Genomic DNA, 22,995 nt, shown 5'->3' on the forward strand with positions numbered 1-22,995 from the left:
CAAAGACATTATACAGACACAGACAAAGACAAAAGACATTATTCACATCACATGCAATGATTCAAGGTTGTTATTAGTTCACTGGATTGTAGTCACTGCGTGTAGTGTGCTAGAACTATACGAAGGGCTTCAGCATACAGATCCACCCCTTGCACATCGCTCACTTGTAGTGGGTTTATTGCCTGTGTTAATATTGTTTCAATGTCATTCTCAGACACGTCAGACGTGTCTGACTTGTCACTATCGTCCTCAGACTCGTTGTCTGCCTCGTCACTATCGTCCTCAGACTGAGAGTTCGTTCCATCTCTGTCTTGATAGTGGAAAACTTCATCCACGGCTCTAGCAAGGATCTGTTCACCAGTTGTCCAGAGTTGTAGGGGAGAGGAGTGCTGAGCTGAGCTCAACCCGTGAGAATTCCATGCATTTCGGAATGCCTCTAGAGACCTTCGAATTCTGGGTACAAAGATAAAGTGAAGTGCTAAAATATGCAACTCATTGTCTGGGTCAAGAACACCCCTGTCTTCAAGCACATAGAACAGATCATAGAATACACGAAGGCTGTTCTCAAACACATCCCTCCATAGCCTTTCTATTCGTTGGTTTCTAGTGGATCGCCCAGTAATATGACTACCACGGCCAACTCCTCGGAAACAAAGCATGATTTGAGCTACGTCAATGTTTTCACCACCACAATCTGAACGAACTCTGGAGGGGCACCCATATGTACTTGCAGCTTTAGTAAACTGTTGCAGGACAGTTGTCGCTCGATTGTTATTGGAGCACTGTGTTATTGGAGCACTGCAAATACGTTACAAGTCTACTAAATCCATCTATGCCATCGTGGATTACTAACTTCCACCTAATGAGTGACACACCTAATGAGTGACATATTACCATCAATGCATCAATGTGCCACAAGGCAAGGCATTGGGGTGTGGGGCATAATACACACGTCTGTGAATACAACGGTGTCTACTCCACCTTACTGCAATTCCAGCGGGGTCAACTCGTTCGAGAGAAGCCCTAACACGGGTTTGTGTAAGCCTATATCCTTCGGCCAACAGGTAGGCTTCAACCATTCTAAAACCAGCATGTGGGTGCCTCTGTACAATATTTCTCACCAAATCATCAACTTGTGAATCGGACAGTGAAGAGTACAACGTTTGAACACACAATCCTTCGGCTCTCATTCTTCGTCTGATCGTTGATTCAGATACACCCAGTAGTTGGCTTATCTGTCTGACTGGGAATTGAAGCATTAAAAGAAATTTCACCTGCTCCAATGGTAGACAGTAACTCGGTTGTCCTCTGGAACGTGAGGAGGATTATGGTAATAAAAGAACACAGTATAGTTATACCCATTTCTGTACTTCTTAGAAATAAAGCCCCCTGAACATTTCACCCATAATAAATTCATTCTACACTATTTCAAAGTACGGTAGATTGTTTTGTTTTGTGGGGTGGGTTCGGTTCGGTTCGTATGGGACTTTCCGCCAGTTCAATAGCTGGCCACAGGGCCTAGGGGCTCCTTTTTAATTAATTAAGGGTGCAAAGCTAGTAAGACCTCACCAGTATACTCTCGAGGAGGAAGATTTATTCCAGGGAAGCCAGTAGCAGCTGTAGGATAATTCTCTAAACATTCACAGATGTCTCCAATGCAAACACTTAATTCGTATAAACTGCTATTGCGTGTTTGTCGAAATAATCTTAACACCTGACTTCTTCCCGCTTGCAAATGTTCAATGCAGCGTCGTAAGTGTGTCACAGACATGCTGTTATCTTCAATACGATGTTCTATTTCAGATATGATGTCTGACACTCTTGCTAAAGGTGAATCCATGATCTCTATGTATAGGACTTTCTGCCAGTTCTATAGCTTTGCTCTGGCCAATTTTATGGACTTGTGACAGTCAAGTGATTTTCAAGCTCTGGTAAATATTTTTGCCGCGGCAAACGGCTCGGTATATGTTTTTGCCGCGGCAAATGGCTCAGTAAACTTTTTACCCATCCACAAAATTTTGCTTTTTGCCGGGGCAATCGTCCCGGTATTTACCGAGCCAAACAGTTTTGCCGCGGCAATTGTCCCGGTAAAAATATTGCCGCGGCAAATGTCCCGGTAAAAATGTTTTGCTGCGGCAATATTACCGGCACAATACTGACTCAAATTACACGCCATAACGGTTGGGGTGAAGCCGGTCCTTCGAGGCCTAAGAAAGGTGAATGTCACTAACCTGTACATATAAATAAAATGAGTGGTACTTTCCTTAGGTCCCAGAGGGTATGATCACGATGATCCTCCAGTCTTGAATGGAGAGGGTCCCTGCCCGTACTGCCACCTGTCACCGTGTGTCAGAGCTAGACCACCCAGCTGGCTGATTGGAAGCGCTGCACCTAATTTGGGGAACATGGTGAAGCGCTTCAAACTATACAGAAAGTATTGGACGCTGCTCGGTCTGTTGGGGGTATGGAATCACCCTCTATATATGGCATATAAAGTGACCAAAACCAGTGCACATGACAAGAGGGATGTGATGCCTGATGCCTGACTGTGTATTGAGAGTAAGTTATAAATGATGCCCACTTTACAGTGCAAGTACTATCAATTGCTATATACCGTTTCCAGGAGGTGCGTGAGCGATTTCCGAATCAAGATGGAGTTCCATACACAGACTTCCAGTCTTCTACTTCCTTTATTGTTTAATTATGTAAAATGCAATTATAAAATGCTGATTGGCTAGTCAAAATTTGCAAGGATACGTACTTACTTTATGTCTTCATAAAGACCTTCGTCAAGTACATGTACACCATCGCTTACTAGGTCCTCGTTTTCATCTACTGGCTCATCTGATTGCTCAGGTTGCATGTCCTCTACAAACTCACTGCACATATATACATGTAGCAAAATTAAATTATATGTAAAATAAATTGTAGATTGCACATAAAATATATTATACGCAGTACCTGAGGTCAACTTTTCTCTGCTGCTCGCCATATTTCTCTGGCAAAGTTGAACGATTTTTCCACCAGCACTCTTACGGGAGTCCTACAATCCGGTCTTCTCATGCCCTGAACCAGTCGTTCACTTGTACACTCTCTACGTACATTCTCGTTCTGAAGTAAACAAATGAATGAATGTACAGTCACACATACATTATTAGCCAGCATAACGTACCCAGTCCATAATAGCAAGGTTCATTCTCATGTGGCTTCCACGAAGTGTACACGTTTTGAGATGTATCCACCCAGAATGTGTCTCGACACAACATCATAGAAGTTTATATAATAATTAGAAAAAAACCTCACTCGACAATGATTCGGCATTCTTGTAAATAAGGGTGTCTTTTAGTGCTGACGTGAATGACTCGATTGCAAGAGGATCCTCTAGTTTTATCTTCGTGGGCTTGTACCCTGGACGCTTACAGGGTGACGCTTCGTTACAATCTGAGTGCTCGACACGATTATAATACGGACAACTTGTTATCATACACACTCACCTGATAATGCTCCAAATAATGCTCCAACTTGTCCAACAATACAGAAATGAGCCTCTAGCTTTGCCCTATCTATCCTAGCTACAAAAGCCTGCTTTGCATCTTCAGTATCGAAATTCAGCTCCATTTGGTACCGAAAACCATGCCTAGCACGCTTCTTGGGTAGAGAACGAGAGTTGTCACATCTTTCAGCCATTTTTTTTTGCTCTTTTTTGGAACAAAGTATCTCGTGAGCCAAGGTGCTACATGCAGGCTATAAGGGGCGTATCAAAGTAAAACCATGTGTGCATGAAGCGAGCAGTGAAGCAGAGAGTTTACCGCACGCGGCCATATTTAATCATTTCCGCCTCGAGTGCCCAGGGCACGCCCCTTTTATAGTCAGCATGCTCGTTTAACACAGGTCTAGTTAATTGTACAGCAGTGAAAGTATGTCATTATTTAGAACCTTTTAATATTCGAGCTAGAAGATCATCCTTGTAGTTCAAAGATCCCACAGCAGACAAAGACAAAGACAGACAAAGAAGACAAAGAACATGTGGGGGGGGGAGGCAAATCAGTAATGTTATGAATATCATGTGTCACAGGCTGGCCCATACAAAAATTTACAATTGCCAGGGGGGGGGAATTGTAGCGAGCGCCCCCCCCCCTCTATGAAGCCCTGAGTGAGCAACAAATAATAAACACACCTGGTCCAGCTTCATCTTCTTTACAAGTATTTCTAGTGAAACAATGTGTAGATGGGTATTTTTGAAGCACACTTTGCCCGGTAGCCTTCAAAGCGCATACACCACTAACGGACCATGCCTAATAAAGTACACATGTACATATATGAACACTTGCAAATTATTTCTGGATAATGGATCATGGATAATAGTTTACACGAAGAGTAGAGTGCTTTGAACTCCACATGATGCCAAGCAATAGTCAACTATCGTCAGCAAACGCAAAAAGTTTTCCCAGAATAAAAGTTTTCCCAGAATATATCCCCTATTATGAGAGGAAGCAGTCTGGCAAAGCTGTATGTGTGAAATAAGGTGGGGCTAAATAAGGTGGGCTAAATAAGGTGGGGCTAGCAATCAAAGTCTATATTTTTGTTCTCTCCAGCTTTATTTTACTATGCCCTGGGAAACATTATTTTCACCAAAGTATCGGTCAACTGAGAATTGTATCCATCTGCTAGCTGTCGTCAAATCTTCAGTACTATCTTACATGTATGTTGTCAGGATGGAGTGCTACTATACTCAGGAGCTGTTGAAGGGTTTCCAAAAGTTCGCACCTTTTTAGCGACGAGTCCAGGGGATCGTGGCAACTTCTCCTCAAGGCGAGTTTCAAGAGTTCTGATGAACTCATCTAATTCTGCAAAAATACAATTACTTATTGTGTGCTTCTTTGACCAACTCGTCCAGGAGAACTTAAGGGCAACTAGTTACATGTATACACATGCACACATGCACACACACACACACACACACACACTCAGGCTTGTGCTTGTGCTACCATTCGGGTTGTCTTCTTCATAATAATTATACTAGGCTCAAAAACTTCCAGTATTTGTCCATCTCAATAGCTGTTACCACATTGCTTCGTCTCTGAAACTTCTGCACAAGAGGCAATAATAATGCAACATTCATTAAAATTACCGCCGTGAAAGGTACTTTCTTTTCTTGGCCTGTTGTTCTGTAGCATTTTCTTTACCAGCTTGATGCTCCAGAAAGAAACGCCTACTATTCTCGTAGCATCGTCTAACTGCAACTGTAGTAGGAAAGAAATCACGCGAACTACTATAACCAGTGACCGCCTAAGTGCCTTTAGATATAATTATTGTTAGTCAAGTTGACAACAGATACCAAGTACACTCACGTTTCACTTCCTTTTCACAGCACTCAGGTTGTTGGAGAATTTCTTTTGTAATATTGGCTTGCACACTCTTGTTTTCAGGAGACAAAAACCTTAAATCAATATGAAATACTTAATGTACGTACATGTGTGAACATACATACACTTACATCTGTTCTGAGTCCTGTTCTGAGTCAAACATTTTGTCTGCGCTAGCATGAAGTGCAGATACCTTAGCCTAAAATAAGTTTTATTTTAAATGATCAGTGGACCAAAGTGGCCAACTTGAATTTAGCACTGTGACCACAGAACCTGGTGCATATGAAACTAGCTTTTGGCTTTTAGCTCAGCTTTCAGTTATCAGCTTTTGGCTTACCAGCTATCAGATCAGATCATCAGTAGTGGACCAAAGTTAAATTGAGCACTGTGCAGAACCTGGTGCATATGAAACTAGCTTTTGGCTTTTAGCTCAGCTTTCAGTTATCAGCTTTTGGCTTACCAGCTATCAGATCAGATCGTCAGCAGTGGACCAAAGTTAAATTAAGCACTGTGCATGTGACCATAGAACCTGGTGCATATGAAACTAGCTTTTAGAGTCGAGTCTGCATAATGATATGAAATTGGCTATCAGCTTTTAGCTATGAAGATTCTCTTGGTTTTTTTAGCAACGATCATAGTCGATGACGATCATAGTCGATCATTTCCCACTTTTGCACAAGATATCGAGATGCATGATCCTTACCTATCACTGAGACAACTGAAATATAATTATGGTCTGACAAAAATTTAATAGTTAATTGCTCAACCATGGTGAACTGGGAGGGGAGTAATGATGATGAAGGAACCCAACCATAAAAGCATGATTAATATGAAAGTTTAAGCGTGATTTAATATGAAAGTTCAACTGTTTGTTTGGTTGACCACCTTAATTAAGGTTGTTCCTGAATTTGCTCTACCACACTGCACGTTCCAGACTCGATCGATGCTCGGCAGTGGGGACAGGAGGAGCCCAAATTAAGCCACCTATCACCGCAGGCCGTGCATACGACAGCATGGTGTCACCATCCACGGAGTGTTTGCGAGAGATTTGCAAACGATGCAGGATAGGGAATTTTTGAACTCTTCAAGTGACCTGTCAACGTGCCTGTCAACGTGCCGCTTTTCTTCATGCCGCTTTTCTTCATTGAGCACTAGATTCTTCTTGAGTTGGTCAACACTTTCAATTTGGCTGAGAAATATCCTCTGCCTTCAGTGTATAGAGCTCAAAAGACATCGACATCTTCACCACAGATTAATAATTATTTTATTCCTAGCACTCATGCATACGTGGCCAATATGGCCACTATTGACTGGGCATGCGTAATAGGCCATAAATAGGCCATAAACCATCACTAGGTGGGCGTGGCCCGTCTCCTGGCCACGCCCATCTATTCCACGTGGTTCACAATATCTATGTCTAGCTAGCTATGTAGAATCAGAGAAATTAAAAGCTTGCTTTTTAGTGGAAAAAACTATCGTGACATCTCTACAGAATTAAAAATGTTATATCCTAATATGAAACGAGGCCTATCGGAATGCAGTGTCAGACGCTATGTGACTAAGCACAATTTGAGGCATGTGTGTGAGACAGACAGAAAAGACAGAAAAGAAACATTGAGATGATGTGTGTTCTAGCGTGTGTTCTAGCCTATAACCCACCTATAACCCAACCTCCCTACAATCCTGAATATTAATTTGTACCATAATTGATGTAATTACCCAAAAAAAAAATTAATTCCACTTCCAAGGGGGTGCATCTTTTAGAGTAAAAAAATTGCATTGAGCCCAGCTGGCGCCTAAATTATGGTGGTGCTTATGTAGCTCAGTTTCACCATGCTTTTTGTTTGGTTTAGGTATCCTTGCAACAGGTACAGGCAGGTACAGCTTTAATTTCTAAATAAGGAAGTTAGTTTGTCTGCATACCTATCATGCAATGTGATGCCCCACTACCCCCACACCCGGGTTCGAGCTAACATGGGGGATTTGTATAATTATAGTCAAATCCCCTATGTTAGCCCGAACCCTCCAGGGGGGTGTGGGGCATCTACCGGTGGGGCATCACAATGAGATTCACACAGTTGTCTGATACATAGCTATACAGTCAATGAATGCTGTTCACGAGTCATATCTTCAACGTGCAGGGTTTTTAGGTATCCTTGCAACATGCAGGAACAGCTCCAAATAAGGAAGTTAGTTTGTCTGCATAATACACAGGTCTATCAATGTGAATCTCATCATGGTGATCAGCTGTAGCAGACGAGGATAAACCCTGCATGCCCTGTCACAATTATATTTCGTGGAATGGCCTCTAAAATACACCATGTTCCTGGGATGACTGATTACATGGGAAGCCAGGCCTTTAATCTTTGCACGTTATCTTTGCACGTTATCTGAACAATTTTTTGTTGATTTCGTTTTCGTGTTTCGCGCTATGCTTTACACTATACTTTCAGCTTGAATATATAGGCATTTTTGTTGCATGTCACTGGAAAGTTGGTGGTAAAGGTGGTAAAGGTGGGTAAAGGTCAGTGTATACTTCCGCCACTCAAAATCCCGACATTTGGAATCAATAATCCTAAATCCTAAATCCTAAAGAAGGGAGACCAGTCTAGTGTCGCCTAAATCCTAGTGTTGCAAGCGCGTCCTAGATGCACAATAGTGATCCAATGTGCGCATGCGCATCAGTTATACCTCGTGGCCTGATGTTGACAAAGTAGATATGCGCATGCGCATCAGTCACCTCGTGGCCGTTGACAAGTCAAGCTCTCTGTGTGCCTCTCTCAGTGCCTCTCTCAGTTCTATTGAACGTTCGAACCTCTCCCTCTCTCAGCAATATTGAATCTCAGCAATATTGAACCTCTCTCAGCCCACTCGTACTCTAGGCAGCATGGTACTGAGGTATTCACCGCTTTGAGGTCCAGGCATCTCTCTCGCGTGATAATTACATGGACCTGCCATGTATAAATTCTTGTACGTTTGGGCTTGTCCAGAGTACGACTCTGGATGCGTAGATTAGTACTTTCTCATCACCCCCCTCGTGACTTTTAGTCTTCCCCCCGCCTTCCCCCCATAGGAGGTTGGTCTACGTTGGAGGATCATATGGCAAAGTGAGGCTCTTCTTTATAAAGAATCAGTGATAGCTCATAATCTCAACATTGATGTGTCAACTGTTTGGAGAGTGATGCATTTTGGAGAGTGATGCATATCTTTAGAACTACTGGAGATGTTGCCAAAAAAGGATACCCAGTTCAGAGAGCATTTCGGGTAATCACAGAACCAGTGCAGCTCTTCATCATCCATCTCATACTCCAAAGGCCGGGGATGTTCCTCCGAGAAATCACAAGTGAAGTAAAGTCAACACTTGGGCTAGATGTGAGTGAAAGCGCTGTGTGTAAGATGCTGAAAAAAAGCGGATTTACAAGGCAGAAGCTGGTTACATTTGCCTTACAGAGAGACGATTTACTCCGAAATGAATTTGTAACTGATGTTTCTTTGTATGAAAAGAATTCTCTTGTGTTTATTGACGAAACAGGCACCCGACGCAAGGGATTCTATACGCACGTATGGCTACAGCTTGAGACAAACCATTGAAAGCCCAGAAATTGTTTGTGAGAGGAGAACATATTTCTGCCATTGCGGCGATGTCGATTAATGGAATTATAGGATTGAAAATTGTACAAGGTGGTGTAAATGGTGATCATTTCTATGATTTTGTGTGCACTTCCCTTTTTCCTCATCTTTTGCCATTCAACGGTACTAACGAAAATAGTATTGTCATCATGGATAACTGTTCCATCCACCATGTGCCTGAAGTTGAGCAAGTTATCAGTGATGCTGGATCGGTCAGTCATTACCTGCCTCCGTACTCACCGGATTTTAATCCCATAGAACTAGCTTTTTCGAAAGTCAAGTATATGATGAGATCATTGGAAACAGAAATGCAAGCAATCGATGATATTGAAACTATTGTATTATATGCATTTTCAACAATAACAGTAGCAGATTGTCAAGCCTGGATTTCAAGTATAGGAATATACTAGAATACAAACACTAATTATTATGTACAAATAACAAAACGGCATAAATAACATAATTATACAACATACTAAGTTGCAAGTATTGCAAGTACATTATATTCATGTCACTGAACAGTCATCATACAACTGTTTGAGAGTGCTTAGCTGTCCAAAGGATTTTCCACGTATTTCAGAGGCTTTACCAGGGGAAATTCCCAATTGTGATAAATCGTTTGAACGTCTGGTAGGTGTACATGAATCTAAAATAGTCTGTTGAATAGTAGCTGATTGGGTGACTGGAGAAACACAATTTATTGCCTTAACAACGGCTGCCGCAGTGCTCGCAATAGTATCTGACATTGTCAAGTCATCCTTTCTTTGTTTCCTTTTTGGAGTAATACCAGTAATCATAGGGACTTGTGGAGGTGTATCTTTACTTGAATGGATCCCTGTTGTAATCATACGAGCCCACAGACGGTACTGCACTTCGCTTAAATTTAATTTTTCTTTATTCAGTTCCTTCAATTCTTTTGTTAACTCTTCTACCTCAAGCTCCTTTTCCTTTCTTCTTGACAAACACCCTTCTCCAGCCTTTCGCCGCTTAGGATTTGGAGTTTCACTATCAGTAACATTTCGGCCATCACACCATCACACCACAACATAATTTCTTGATTTCTTGAGTGATAGACTTGCTATACATCGAAGCTAAATCGAAGCTAAATCTTCTTCTGTGTAAATTCAATATTTAGCAGATGGGCGGCCAGCAAAGTAACCCATTGAAAATGATGTTGTTGCTGGTACTTGACTCTTGAATTCTTCCATTAACCTGACCTTCATATCTGTCATAGATGAGAAATGGCTATGAAAAGTCCTCATGTCTCTAACAACCATGTCTGTTTTTTTTGCCGGGTTGATGATCTTTACTCGGTACAAAATTTGAGATTGTGTTAGTGGTAGTGGTGTCGGAGCAGGAGTAGGAGTCGTGTCAGAAGTTGTATTTCCCTATGAAAACATTTACACGTAAACAATTATTATCAGCAGTTAGCGCACTTATAGTTTAGATCTAGCTCCACAAAATAATGTATTGTCACCAATTATGTTTCTATTAAGTGAGCACTATAGATATAGATCTTCCTACATGACAATCTAATTGTGCACACTTACTGTTTGCATACATCCACTCGTACTCATAAACCTACTCATAAACCCTGGTGGCAGAACAGTGACTGTTACTCTTCTGCTTGGAGCTGGTTGCCTAGCTGTTGCCTCACGATCACTTGCACTGTAAGCCATTGTACATTGTAAACGTACACATGTGTTAGATCTGTGCGCGTGCGCAGTGACGTTTTTGGACTTTCACCAAAATGATTGCAAGATCTTGGAAAATACAATACATCATTTTCACTACATCATCTACGCTGAATGAATGTTAGCGAAACAGACAATGTAGGCATCTTCCAATCCATCACACCTATTGCTCTGGTGTTAGTTCACGAATTCCATTAGTTCACGAATTCCATATACCACGAACCTCTGATAGCATTGTGTCGATCAGAACCAGGTACATGTTGGGTAAAAAATTTTCACTCTCACATAATTTAATAAACATAATTATATAACATAATTATATATTGTGCTCTTTGTACATCAGATCTGCTATACACACTTGCATCCTCTGTCGACAGTTCTTTATTGCACGGCAAATTGTGGGACAACTAATCATGTACCTCACGTAGATACAATACCTCACCTAGATACAAACCTGGTTGAATGTTGGAAGCGGTCCATGTGTTCAGTAGCCACTTGCTCTAAACAGTAAACTAACATATAAGTGCCTAGGTATAGACTTGTTTTGCAGAAAGTACAACCAGTCCATCTAAGATTCACTGAGTAAGTCTTGGGCCTAGTTAGAAATGCAAGCATGCGCAGTATCAACATTAGTTTGGTATAACGCGCATGCAAGCAACTGCATTGCTCAGTCAAAAAACAGTGTGACAATCAAGGAAATAACAAAATGTGGTCTGTTGACAGACCATAGATACTGTAGGAAAGGGATTGGAAACGGAATCACGTGGGCTTATCAAGTGTGTGTAATAAACGCAAAGGCCAGCGGCAGTCCAGGCTTCGATTAACGCAGCTACAAGCACTAAATTACGCGCGTTCAGAGATACCAAAGACAATTCTTGGACAAAGGTAACACTTTCAATAGCATTATTCAATAGCACTAAGACCAGTAGCAGTATTTATTAGAGCCTCTCTTACCATGTAGGTGCTAATTATTAATTGGGGCCTGGATTTCCAGGCCTATATTAGTGAAATTAGCGGCATATTCAACTGGGAATGACTTTCTGTACCTATATCTTCGTTGTTATACAAGCAATATTTACCATTTTGACTTTGTTGAATAGAGAATTAGGTGAGGAATGGAATGGTGTTGATTGATACTGCTAAGTACTAAGGAAAGTTCACAACATGTAATAAAATTGTGATAAAATGGCAAATTTACCGGAATTTATGTTCACTTTTCCGCCTCTCTTTGGCTTATAATTTGTCTTGGGTATTTCTAAATGCTTTTATATTGTAGTGAGTACTGTATATTGTGGAATGGGCACCCTTATTTGACTAAACAAAGCTTTATTTTGGCAGTAGCTGTGATGTTTAGTATACATGTATATTTACAAATTGACGTACGTACATGTATAATTATACTGGTCATACGTTATTATGTTACTACCGTCTTGTTTACTTACCCATGGGTGATATATACTATAGGGTTGGAGAATGAATACCTGGACGACTGGGATACTGGGAAAAATCTTAAGATGCTGTAGTGATGCCACAAGGACTGAATTATATACAGTTACATGATGCAGTTACATGATGCTGGCACTGCAAAATATCTTGAATCCTTCGTCTTCACAAACAGAGGCTTAGTGGCTTCTCTCGATCTCAGTAGAGTGTTTCTCTGTATTAATTAAAAGGGACAATATTAAATTGGACAAGCAAGCTATACAATTTGTACAAATGTAGACTGGTATTTTGGACTTATACCTTCAATGCTCATCACTGCTCTTTGCTCTTTAGCTCTAGCTCTTCTCAAGTCTCATATGCTGTCTGTCTGCTCTGTAATCTGTGCTGCCATCCCATATATCCCAAGGTGATGTGAAGAACTATTATTAGCTTCCGGTGCAGTGAATTGAATTAACATTAACTTCCTGCGCAGCCTGGACTGGCCGACGATTGCGATCGGTTTCCAATCCCTCTTTCTACACTATCTATGGACAGACACACAACATTAGATTGCCAAGTATGGTCAAACATGACAACCTCACTTAAAATATACATTTTAAAAAGAAAAAAGAAATGTACTGACCTCAGGTATGTGTACATACATGACCACACTAGATAATGACCACAAACATTAATTATACGTGGGCACTCTGCACGTGGCCTGTGGCCGAAATCCACACCACCGTTATCAGCCCATCAGATGCCTCTGAATCGTAGTTTCTGGTGGAAAAGTTTAGTATGTTTGAGAGCTTTTTCAGAACTTAGAAACCAGGTCGTCAAGGAAAGCAACGCTGATGTTGAATGCATGTACGAAGCTTACAAAGACCAAGAGGAACGGTGTTTTGGGGACGAAAACATTGAGCCTTCCTGTTCATCTACTGACAAAGATGAACAAAAAATATCACGAGATGAAGTTGACGAAATCCGAAATCTTTATGGAACAGAAATGATGAAAAGTATACAGCTCGCAAACATGTTACAGGTGGGTACATAACGCTATAACGGTGTAGCAGAGGGACTCGCACACCAGCTGACCATCCACCTTCTTCACAACTTAATGAAATTAAATAAAGCTACATGATACAACAACAACAATAAGGCTTTGTGTACATAGGTACATGACAACATTTGGATGCTGGTTGTCAATGATGATGGTTCTCTGTCACTCTGTAAAAAAAAAAACACACGCCATGTGGAGTAACCACTGTCATCCTTGGTCGAAACACCAAAATAAAATTGAACGTAGACAGTGTAAAACACTCAGGGGGATACAATTACGTCATACCGTTGCATCATCATCTAAATCGATGTAGTCTCCAATCATTTGTAGTCTCCAATCATTTCTAGAATATCACGTTTCTAGAATATTTCTGAGAAATTCTTGTTTCAAAAACTGTATGTGCGGTTCTCGTGCTGACAGTCACACTTATTATTTCAGCGATTTTCTACTACACTCTGGCAATCGTTAAACATGATACATAATTATTGCGACTGTTGTCAAGTCTATTATCGATGTATGGATAACATTTTTGAGGTATGTTAGGGTTTCCACAAAATGGTGTTTTGAGTAAGCAGTAAGCAACTAAAATAAAATAGGTAGCCAACCTTTTCTCTGCTTGCCAACAGGAGCTACTATGCGCTTGCAGTCAATTAACCTAGACCAATGAAATCAAAGTGCAAAAGGTAAAGAAATTTTGAGCTGCAATTGTACAGTGCAAGGTAAGTAGTTTAGAGCAGAATTAAACTTAATTGTACTCAGTTGGCTAAGCCTAGTATACTCTTTCACAAAGTATACTCTTTAAAGTTAAAGCAGCAGTGACTTTTTTTCCCTCACTACAATTTTATGAAGCACATTATTTATAATGCATATATTTATAATGATAAAAAGATAATTAAAAGGGATACCGTCACTTGTAACCACCGGCTAATGCATTAGATCTATCTACTATTTTCATTCTTTAAAATTACGAAGGAGTCTGTATTAACATCACTGTTTACTGGTTAACTTCTTGGGTGAGCTGCAACTACAAAAGTATGTCCAACAGCCCTCTAACCATTCAAGGTAACGTTGTTGTGGGTGTCAACTTCCGAATGACTATATATCGTGACTTATATATGTGACTTGCAGGCTCACTTCCAACCTATGGTGAAATGGACCAGACGCCCAACATCTTCTCTGTGTAGAATTATCAAAGCGCCATCCAAATCAAAGCGCCATCCAAGCGCCATCCAAGCGCCATCCAAGTTCCTCATTTAATGATTATTTATCTCGTATTGTAGCACCTACGAGACCTTCAGTGAAAGGGCTGCCCAAGTTAACTGGATCCCCTCTACGTCTGGATCCCCTCTACGTTAAGAACGTAGGTGAGTATGGGAGCCACGCATCAGAAAAGCTAATGCATCAGAAATAAAGGTATATAATTATAGAAGTCTAGAAGTCTTCGCATGCTTGTACCTATACCTGATGTACTTCGTTATAATAATATTACTATACAATAATTATGATGCGCAATGATGCGCATGCGTACAGAAACTGAGCCCAGGGACTCACTGAAGAACAGTTGATTTCGTCTATGAGTGAAATAAGAGCTGGTAATTTGGCTTCTTGGAATTTAAATGGTATTCCTACATCGCTACAACTACAAAAACAACAATCGGTAAACCTATTGATTCTAACCGAAAGGGAAGAGGCGGCAGACCTGACAATCGATTTGTCGAGACAATTGGTTCTGCTCTTCGTAAGATATGATGGTATACGATACCCAACCTATTAGAAGTATGATGACAAAGTGTTATGAAGAGTTGGACACATTGAATACAGAATTTACAGAATTAGTACGATAGGCCAATTAAAGAGTGCCAAAAGTGCATTGCGAGATATTACTAAGGTAGGGTTGGTAGGGTTCATGATTTTTAAAAAGAAAATTGTTATTTATTCTGTTTTATATTAAAACGGGGAAGGGTCCTGTCCTTCACTTCACCATATATTTTGGAACATTCGAAATGTCCAACTAGACCAATAATAGCTTTGCATCATGTCATGATGTAGATTACTTATAAGAAGTGCACCAGTGCACCATAACACCAAACTGATACTGTTCAACCACCTGTGAAAAGGTTAAGGTTAATGGTCTTGGTTACTTGCTGAATCCTCAATTGCGGTAATTTTCGGGGGACAAAATATTCTATTCGTGGTTCAGCAATATTGAATTTCGTGGATAATATTTTCGTGGTTTGGAGCTAGTACTGCAGGCTTCATTCGTGGGTAAAATACCAAATAATTATTACCTCCAACCACGAAAACCACAAATATTTTGCCCCACGAAAAATACGGTATATGATCCATAAAGTTTGATCCATAAAGTTTTTTATTTATGAATACAGTGCAACAACCAAAGAGAGTAGATTTTTTTTTATATTATTTTTTTCACATTTTGTGGCATATCTTCTGAAGTAAAAGTGATATGATCTATTTGAGTGCAGGTACTGAAAGTTCAATTATTGGCGCTTCCATTGGACCATCACCTGTTACATCGTATGACATCATCACTATGAAATGGCTGTCTGAAGATGTGTACCTCCGAATTTGTTGTGCATGTACCCGAGTATAATTTTTATTGCTCATCTTTTGAGCTTCAACAGAAGTCTGTAAGTTCTAACACCATTCTGACACCAACAACTATGCAGAAAAAAATTTTGCGGTTTATTTGTGCTATATTTAGGAGATTAACTGTCTCCACTTCTCGGCTGTCTCTGCCCTCCACCTATGTAAAAAGATAAGTTAATACAATTGTTATATGCCTTTTTATTGTCAGCATGCTCGTTACTGACATGGCACTACCACCCAAAAAGATAAGTAACAATAACTTGGACTGCTGTTTCAAGTAATAACAATTATTGTATCCCTTAGCATTACCTCTTTTTGGTCTCTTTTTGGCCTCTTCGCTGGAGGGAGAGCCTCACTGTCTGGTTCCATGCACACATTCGACAAACCTGATGGTACAGTGTAGTAGGTTTTTTGAGTGTTCATTAATTCACACAAATTCTTTTCAGACTCACCTTCGTCAACTTCATCAAATGGTTTGGTCTCAAATGGTTTGGTCTCGATGCTGTCTATTGTCTCTGTCTATTGTCTCTGGTTACTGCTCTGGTTACTGCTCTGGTTGCTACCACCAGGAATGTATTCCCCTCCCATGTGTGTATTGCGCATGCTATTTAGGTTGTTTAACCATGTGTTTGAGTGGCTTCTGAGAAGAAAGAGCTCGTTACTAAGGCTTGAATGAAATTTTCGGGGTCAAAGGTTGCGTCCTGGGCAGCTCTTTTTATACTCAAAACTCGCTCCGTAATTAAAGCCAACATGCTCGTTTAACCCTTTAACCCACGATCGTGGCCCGCAATACTGACTTTTTTGCGAAATTCTAATTCTGCGATACTTAGGAAGTAGCTCGAACTACGCACATCCCTGTATAGAGGAAGAGCTGTAGAATCACGTGCAATTTAGTCTAGAAATTTCCAAGCCACGTTGCTATGTTAAAATTTCATTAGCATCTTACCGCACGAAGTTTATAGCCAGGTTGTTTACTTGTGCCGATGTGCTTGAACAGCTTGAGGACAGCAATGGCGATGTCTCCTCTGGTGATGACAGTGCCGAGAGGATACCTCCCAAAGGCTATCAGCTTTATGACTGAGGACATGCAGACTAGCGCTACGGTGAAAGACCAGGAGAGGGCTCACTGTGTGACTCTGGCATGTAGTATAGTATAGCTAGAATATCAGTAGTGTAAGTATAATATAACTAAAATAGAATTAGCAGTAATGAACGGTCTTTATGTGAGCTTGTAAATTTCATAGATTGTTCACCGATATAGTAATACATGTACGTATTGTACTTCAAATTGATATATCTTAGCACTGTTACATTCATGTTTTGGATTTTATCTCACCAAATGATAACCGTGGTTGTTATGGCAACACATGTTGCACCATTAGATACCACTCTCACTCGAGTGTGTCGTGTGCAATGCTGTCAGGTGTACGAGGAAACTCAGTGTGTAATGTATGCCGAAACTGTTCCATCACGAGCTCAGTGCGACATTATTGTACCTGTGGAACTTAGTTTCAGAATTTTACCAGGTATATGGTTCATGATTGTCATCTTTACATCTTTACATTGCGTTTCCTCGTATTCCATCCCCTATAGACACTGATTACATTTTTATGCGTTATGTTTCATAAAGATCTACGGATACATAATTATATCCAAGGTGAACTTACAGACGGATGGAAAAGAGACGGATGGAAAAGAGTAATGGTAAGCCCAGGCAGCAGGTACCAAATCGACCCTACACAACGAGCTTACTCGAAGCCGTAAAAATTAATGTAGTATTAATAGGACGAACAATACTAAATTCTGCTCCGATAGTCAGACAATTAGGGCAGAGTATTTTGAGCGCATTTATAATTATGAGGTTTACAACCTTCATATGTATCTCCATATGTAAATCCTAGATGGCATAATTTCATCTTCACTGTCTGTACTGAGCTCTAGATCAGTTTGTGCTCTAGATCAGTTTGTGCTTTATATAGGTTGTTATCAACATAGGTTGTTATCAACTAGTTGGCTTCAATTGTAATAGGCTAACTTTATAAGATGACATACCAGCTGCCTACCTTGTCTTAGAATTGTCTTAGAAGCACTGTAGTGTGAACATCTATAACATCAGTGTTTGAAAAGTGTCATTTAATCTAAACTTTGGCTTTTAGAGATCTACTAGCATCTTATGAAAAACATCAACTGTTGTGGTGTATGCCCTTCCACTGCATCGGTTTGAAGTGCTGTTTTTTTGTTTGAGAGATCAATAAATTTTCAGCCTTTTGAAATCTTTTATTGATGCAAATTCTTTAAACATGGAACATCTGATATGTTGGGCTTTGTGAGCCGTCAGTCTGATATGTTGGGCTTTGTGGGCAGCTGTTCGTCAGTCTGATATGTTGGGCCGTCAGTCTAATATGTTTGGTTTTACATGTGGGCACTTGCCCCTCTGTATGATATGTTGGGCTTTGTGCCGTCAGTACAGTGTGTGACAAGGCTTCATAGTTAATTATGCATGCTACATGTCTCATCACTTCAGATTCTCTTTTAGACCACACAATGGGACGAAAATCAAAAGTAACCAAGATTCAAGTCGAGTTTAGTTGGCTCTGTTGCACCTGAATCACATTTTGATTCACCTGGATGCTCAGTCACTGGGATTTAGTTCACCTGGGTCATCAGTCACGTCTTTGGGAACATTTGGCTCACCTCCAGACTCAGTTGCGTGTTCGGACACATAGGTTGGTATGGATACAACAGCTTATCAATACGATTGCGATGTGATAGATGACTTCACTCTTGTGAACGGGAAATGATACACTACTTAAATATGATACACTACTTAAAATGGTAAACTTTCCTCAAAAGTCCGTGTTTATCATACCGAATGTGAATCCCTACGAGATCAAAGTGCATAAAATAAAGAAGGAATAGAGACTCAAATAACTCAATTAGAAACTTTTATAAGAACATGTTATTTATGGCACCTCACACACCTCACACGGAGCAAAAATTTGTATCCTAAAAAGTTCTTGGCAAGTTCCTTGGTTTTGTGATTACCAACAACCAAAGAGAGTAGATTTTTTTTTTTGGTACACATTTTTTACATTTTGTAAAGTGATATGATCTATTTGAGTGCAGGTACTGCCACCACCTGTTACATCATCAGTATAAAATGGCTGTCTGAAGATGTGTACTTCCGAAAATATGTTAGGAATAGAAGTACCTTATTTGTGATCTGAAAATTGTTGTGCATGTACCTGACACCTGAGCTCATCTTTTGAGCTTCAACGGAAGTCTGGGCTACTAGTAAGTTCTGAGAAATACTTGTTTTTTGGTGGCAAATATGTTAGGAATACAACTTTCGATTTTATATTAGTTAAGGTTTAAGGTCTGATTTTTGAGCAGCATGTACTACAATAGTGTACTTTTCATCTGTACTAACTTACAGGAGTTAGGCTAGGACAGGAGTTAGGCTAGGCTAGCCTCTTCTTTGCTAGAGCAGCCCATCTTCTACAGTGCTTTTTATGACTTTTGGGGTGATTTGGCTACGTTTAAGTTTGGCTACGTTTAAGCTCAATTACCACGCCCCTGGACATCACATGACCTTTGGATGTACCTTTGGATGTAGCAAATAACAACAAGATGATTAATGAATATCATTGCATACGTCAGCAAAAGTAGCAAAACGGAGCAAAATCACCATTTTTGACCTCCTGTAAGTTAGACATCAGATTTTAACTAGCATAAAATCGAAAGTAAGTTGTATTCCTAATAACATATTTGCCACCAAAAAACAACGGACGGAGAAAACCCGTGTGAACACTGTCACTTGTCACCCTGCGTCGTAGCTACACCACCTAGCTGGTTGAGAGTAGCGGGAACTTGTGCAAGCGATTCAAGAAGTTTTGGACACTTTTGAGCGTCTTAGGAGCGTCTTAGGAGCGTCTTAGGAGTGTGGAAACACCCTTTATACATACTGCACAGGACAGGACAGAGGACAGGACAGAGGACAGGACAGAAGGGATGTAATGCCCACTTGTGTGCTAAGGGTAAGTTTCAAGTATTTTTGTACTTACATTGCAAATACAATCCATTTTGTTTCTCCAGGAGGTGCGTGGGCGGTTTCCGAACCCACCAGGAGTTCCGTACACAGACTATAAATCGTCTTCTTCATTTATTGTCCATGCAAAAAAACAATTTTTGTTTTTGTTGTTGCTAAAAGTGCTCGCAAAGCTTAACGTTTTTTTAAACCTGGACACTTGCAAAATGAGCTTTCCTCACAGTCGTCGTGCTTGTTCTGTGAACACAATTTTTAATGGTAGCACCGCAAGTGGTTGATGCCTCGACAAAGCTATAGACAACATGAAGGTAGATGTAGGCTCATCTGATAATGTTTGCTGATATTCAAAATGCTTTTCCGTAGCTTTTCTGCTGACTGAGCACAGTTCTTCATACAGTAGTACAAGTGGACTTTTGTACCTTTACCTGGTGGGAATTATGTTTATGTGGCTCAGCCATACGTTTGTCAGATAATCCTTGAGTCTTCTTGGTCCCAACTGCTAGTTTAGTCATCTTCTTGGCAACATTCTTGGTGCCTGTAAATACACTAACTCGATAATACAGAATGTACATTGCTATCACTTACCGTGCCAGGTGTCGTATGAATTCAAAAGGTTCAGCTCATCAGTGACGTATTTCTTCACTACAGGTTGATTGTCATGAGCTACTTCAACAATGTTGAGACCTACGATAAAAAACATGAAAGGCATGAGATACCATACCTTTTTCCAGAACTTGAGGAAGAACTATTTTGGTACACGCAACTTCTCGAGTCTGTGCACAAATATGTTCTTTTCTTGACACAGTCGAGCATCCAACAATTCTTTTCGTGCTAACAAGAATTAGATTGTAACATTATGTACTTACACAATTACCGACATACCTTCCTGACAGACAAGGAACGGTGGTATTATACGCGTTGGCTGTAGAGTCGTGGCGAGCATCTGTTATTACCCACTGTTGATAAAGTCCGCTTGTTTCAAATACGATAAAAGACTCAAAAAATATTTACCTCGCCATTGGTAGAGTAATTAGGTGTTGCTTTCACTGCCTTCAGCACACGCGTCCACAGTGTCCAAGTCCACAGTGTCTAAGTACCCTCCTTTGTTATACACTGTAACCATACATTATTATTATTATGCCATTAGAGAACCATGCACCGGCATTGCTACTGAAGTGGATGTACTGACTTGGTAGAACTCCAGCACACGTGAAAGCATGAACGATCCTGGACCAAAAAGTCAAGCAAATAAAAATAATGACAAACTCACTTCTGGTTGACAATGTATCGTCCACCTAGTGTTCGTGAGCTAGCCCACCACTGACGCCTTCCGCAATTGTCACATTGAAATTCAATGCGGAGGACGTGCCCCTTCTACAAAAAAATGTTTACAGACACTCGTATAAATTAGGCGCTACCTGAAGAGAGTATGACTGGCACTGACATGGTTGGGATAGACTAGCACACAGACGGGAAAATGTTGTTTGCTCACAAATGAAGAAAACTGGTCGTCACTGGCGTTGGCATTGCCAGTGATACAATTATTACTAACTTCTTCGTCATATAAAAATTAATATCAGAAATGACAAACCTGAATTCTCCAACATGGGCACGACATAAGATCGATTAGAGCCAGGGCAAACTCTGTCAGTTGTAACTATACCTTCAGCTGCCAGTTCCTCCATATTGTCCAACAATCTAGAGAGAAGCTCTCTGTTGTCCAAGGGCAATGAGCCTCTGGCAGCAAGAACACGCTTAGCGCTGTCCATTTTGTCCCCGAACGTCTTCTTGGCCTCCTCCGTCTCGAACTTCAGCTCCAGTTGGTACCTAAAACCGTGCCTAGCACGTTTGTTTGGAAGAACATGAAATGAACTTTCAGCCATTTTTTTTGTTCTGGTTTGAACGAACTACCTCGTGCGAGAGCTCACGCTATACTCAGGAAGAAGGCGTATCAAAAAGAAGAGAAAGAATGTGCATTATACTGTCAAGGGCGTCTTTTTGCAAGACTTAAACAAATTCATCTTTTGCCATTTTTTCATTTCCCGTTGCATCCGGTCAGAGCTGTCCTGGGCACTTTTATAGTCAGCATGCTCGTTTAAGGGTAACTTTAGTAGGGACACTTTCTCATTTTGAGCACAACAACACTCACAAACACTAAACACAAACACTTAACTAAAACTAACGCAACACAATGGCAGCACATATATATGGGGCGCCGTTTGTCTCAAAACTCCTAGGAAATATGACCAGTGTAAAATTTTGAGGTTATATATATACTGACAGTCTACATATATAAATAGGTGGTGAAGTATATATACTGACAGTGTACATTTATAAGTAGGGGTGTAGTATATATAGAGATAGGCATTATATATACTGACCATCTACATTTATAAATACAGAGAGGCATTATATATACTGACGGTGTACACTTAATACTGAGAATCAACATTTTAAATAGAGTGGTGTTATATATACCGATCAACTACATTTATATAAGTGTGCCACGCTTATAAACAGAGAGGTGACATATATATACCGACCTACTACATTTATGTAAGTGTGCCACGCTTATAAACAGAGAAAACAGAGAGGTGACATAATTATATATACCGACGGACTACATTTATATAAGTGTGCCACGCTTATAAACAGAGAGGTGACATATATATACCGACGGACTACATTTATATAAGTTTACCACACTTATAAACAGTGAGGTAACATATATATACCGACCTACTACATTTATATAAGTGTGCCACGCTTATAAACAGAGAGGTGACATATATATACCGACCTAATATACCGACCTACTACATTTATATAAGTGTGCCACGCTTATAAACAGAGAGGTGACATATATATACCGACGGACTACATTTATATAAGTGTGCCACGCTTATACAGAGAGGTGACATATATATACCGACGGACTACATTTATATAAGTTTACCACACTTATAAACAGTGAGGTAACATATATATACCGACCTACTACATTTATATAAGTGTGCCACGCTTATAAACAGAGAGGTGACACATATTATATAACCGACGAACTACATTTATATAAGTGTACCACACTTATAAATAGAGAGGTGACATATATATACCGACGGACTACATTTATATAAGTTTACCACGCTTATAAACAGTGAGGTAACA

At 40.2% G+C, this 22,995-nt stretch overlaps 4 long non-coding RNA genes across 7 annotated transcripts; 1 reads left to right on the plus strand and 3 right to left on the minus strand.

Moving 5' to 3' along the window:
* Positions 1 to 19: 19 nt before the first annotated feature.
* LOC135345751 (uncharacterized) lies at positions 20 to 5,470 on the minus strand. Its single transcript, XR_010397876.1, has 8 exons — positions 5,352 to 5,470; positions 3,495 to 5,243; positions 3,173 to 3,441; positions 2,962 to 3,111; positions 2,766 to 2,879; positions 2,615 to 2,688; positions 1,570 to 2,391; positions 20 to 1,308 (listed from the first exon to the last, which is right to left on the minus strand). It is a non-coding gene; the product is annotated as an uncharacterized LOC135345751 (long non-coding RNA).
* Positions 5,471 to 10,253: 4,783 nt separating this feature from the next.
* Positions 10,254 to 16,370, minus strand: LOC135345753 (uncharacterized). Its single transcript, XR_010397881.1, has 5 exons — positions 16,232 to 16,370; positions 16,089 to 16,165; positions 12,434 to 15,936; positions 10,547 to 12,347; positions 10,254 to 10,384 (listed from the first exon to the last, which is right to left on the minus strand). It is a non-coding gene; the product is annotated as an uncharacterized LOC135345753 (long non-coding RNA).
* On the plus strand, positions 14,097 to 20,157 carry LOC135345752 (uncharacterized). 4 transcript variants are annotated; one of them, XR_010397879.1, is made up of 8 exons: positions 14,097 to 14,234; positions 14,301 to 14,585; positions 14,703 to 15,820; positions 15,895 to 16,171; positions 16,226 to 16,367; positions 17,162 to 17,305; positions 17,373 to 17,483; positions 18,304 to 20,087. It is a non-coding gene; the product is annotated as an uncharacterized LOC135345752 (long non-coding RNA). The 4 variants fall into 4 exon arrangements; XR_010397880.1 differs by having other exon boundaries at positions 14,703 to 16,171; positions 18,316 to 20,157; XR_010397877.1 differs by having other exon boundaries at positions 14,703 to 16,171; positions 18,304 to 20,088.
* Positions 20,158 to 22,239, minus strand: LOC135345750 (uncharacterized). The gene is made up of 6 exons (XR_010397875.1): positions 21,098 to 22,239; positions 20,839 to 21,054; positions 20,710 to 20,783; positions 20,549 to 20,658; positions 20,413 to 20,511; positions 20,158 to 20,362 (listed from the first exon to the last, which is right to left on the minus strand). It is a non-coding gene; the product is annotated as an uncharacterized LOC135345750 (long non-coding RNA).
* Positions 22,240 to 22,995: the final 756 nt, after the last annotated feature.

This window comes from Halichondria panicea, chromosome 12, assembly GCF_963675165.1.
Source record: "Halichondria panicea chromosome 12, odHalPani1.1, whole genome shotgun sequence".
Classification (NCBI taxonomy): Eukaryota; Metazoa; Porifera; class Demospongiae; order Suberitida; family Halichondriidae; genus Halichondria; species Halichondria panicea.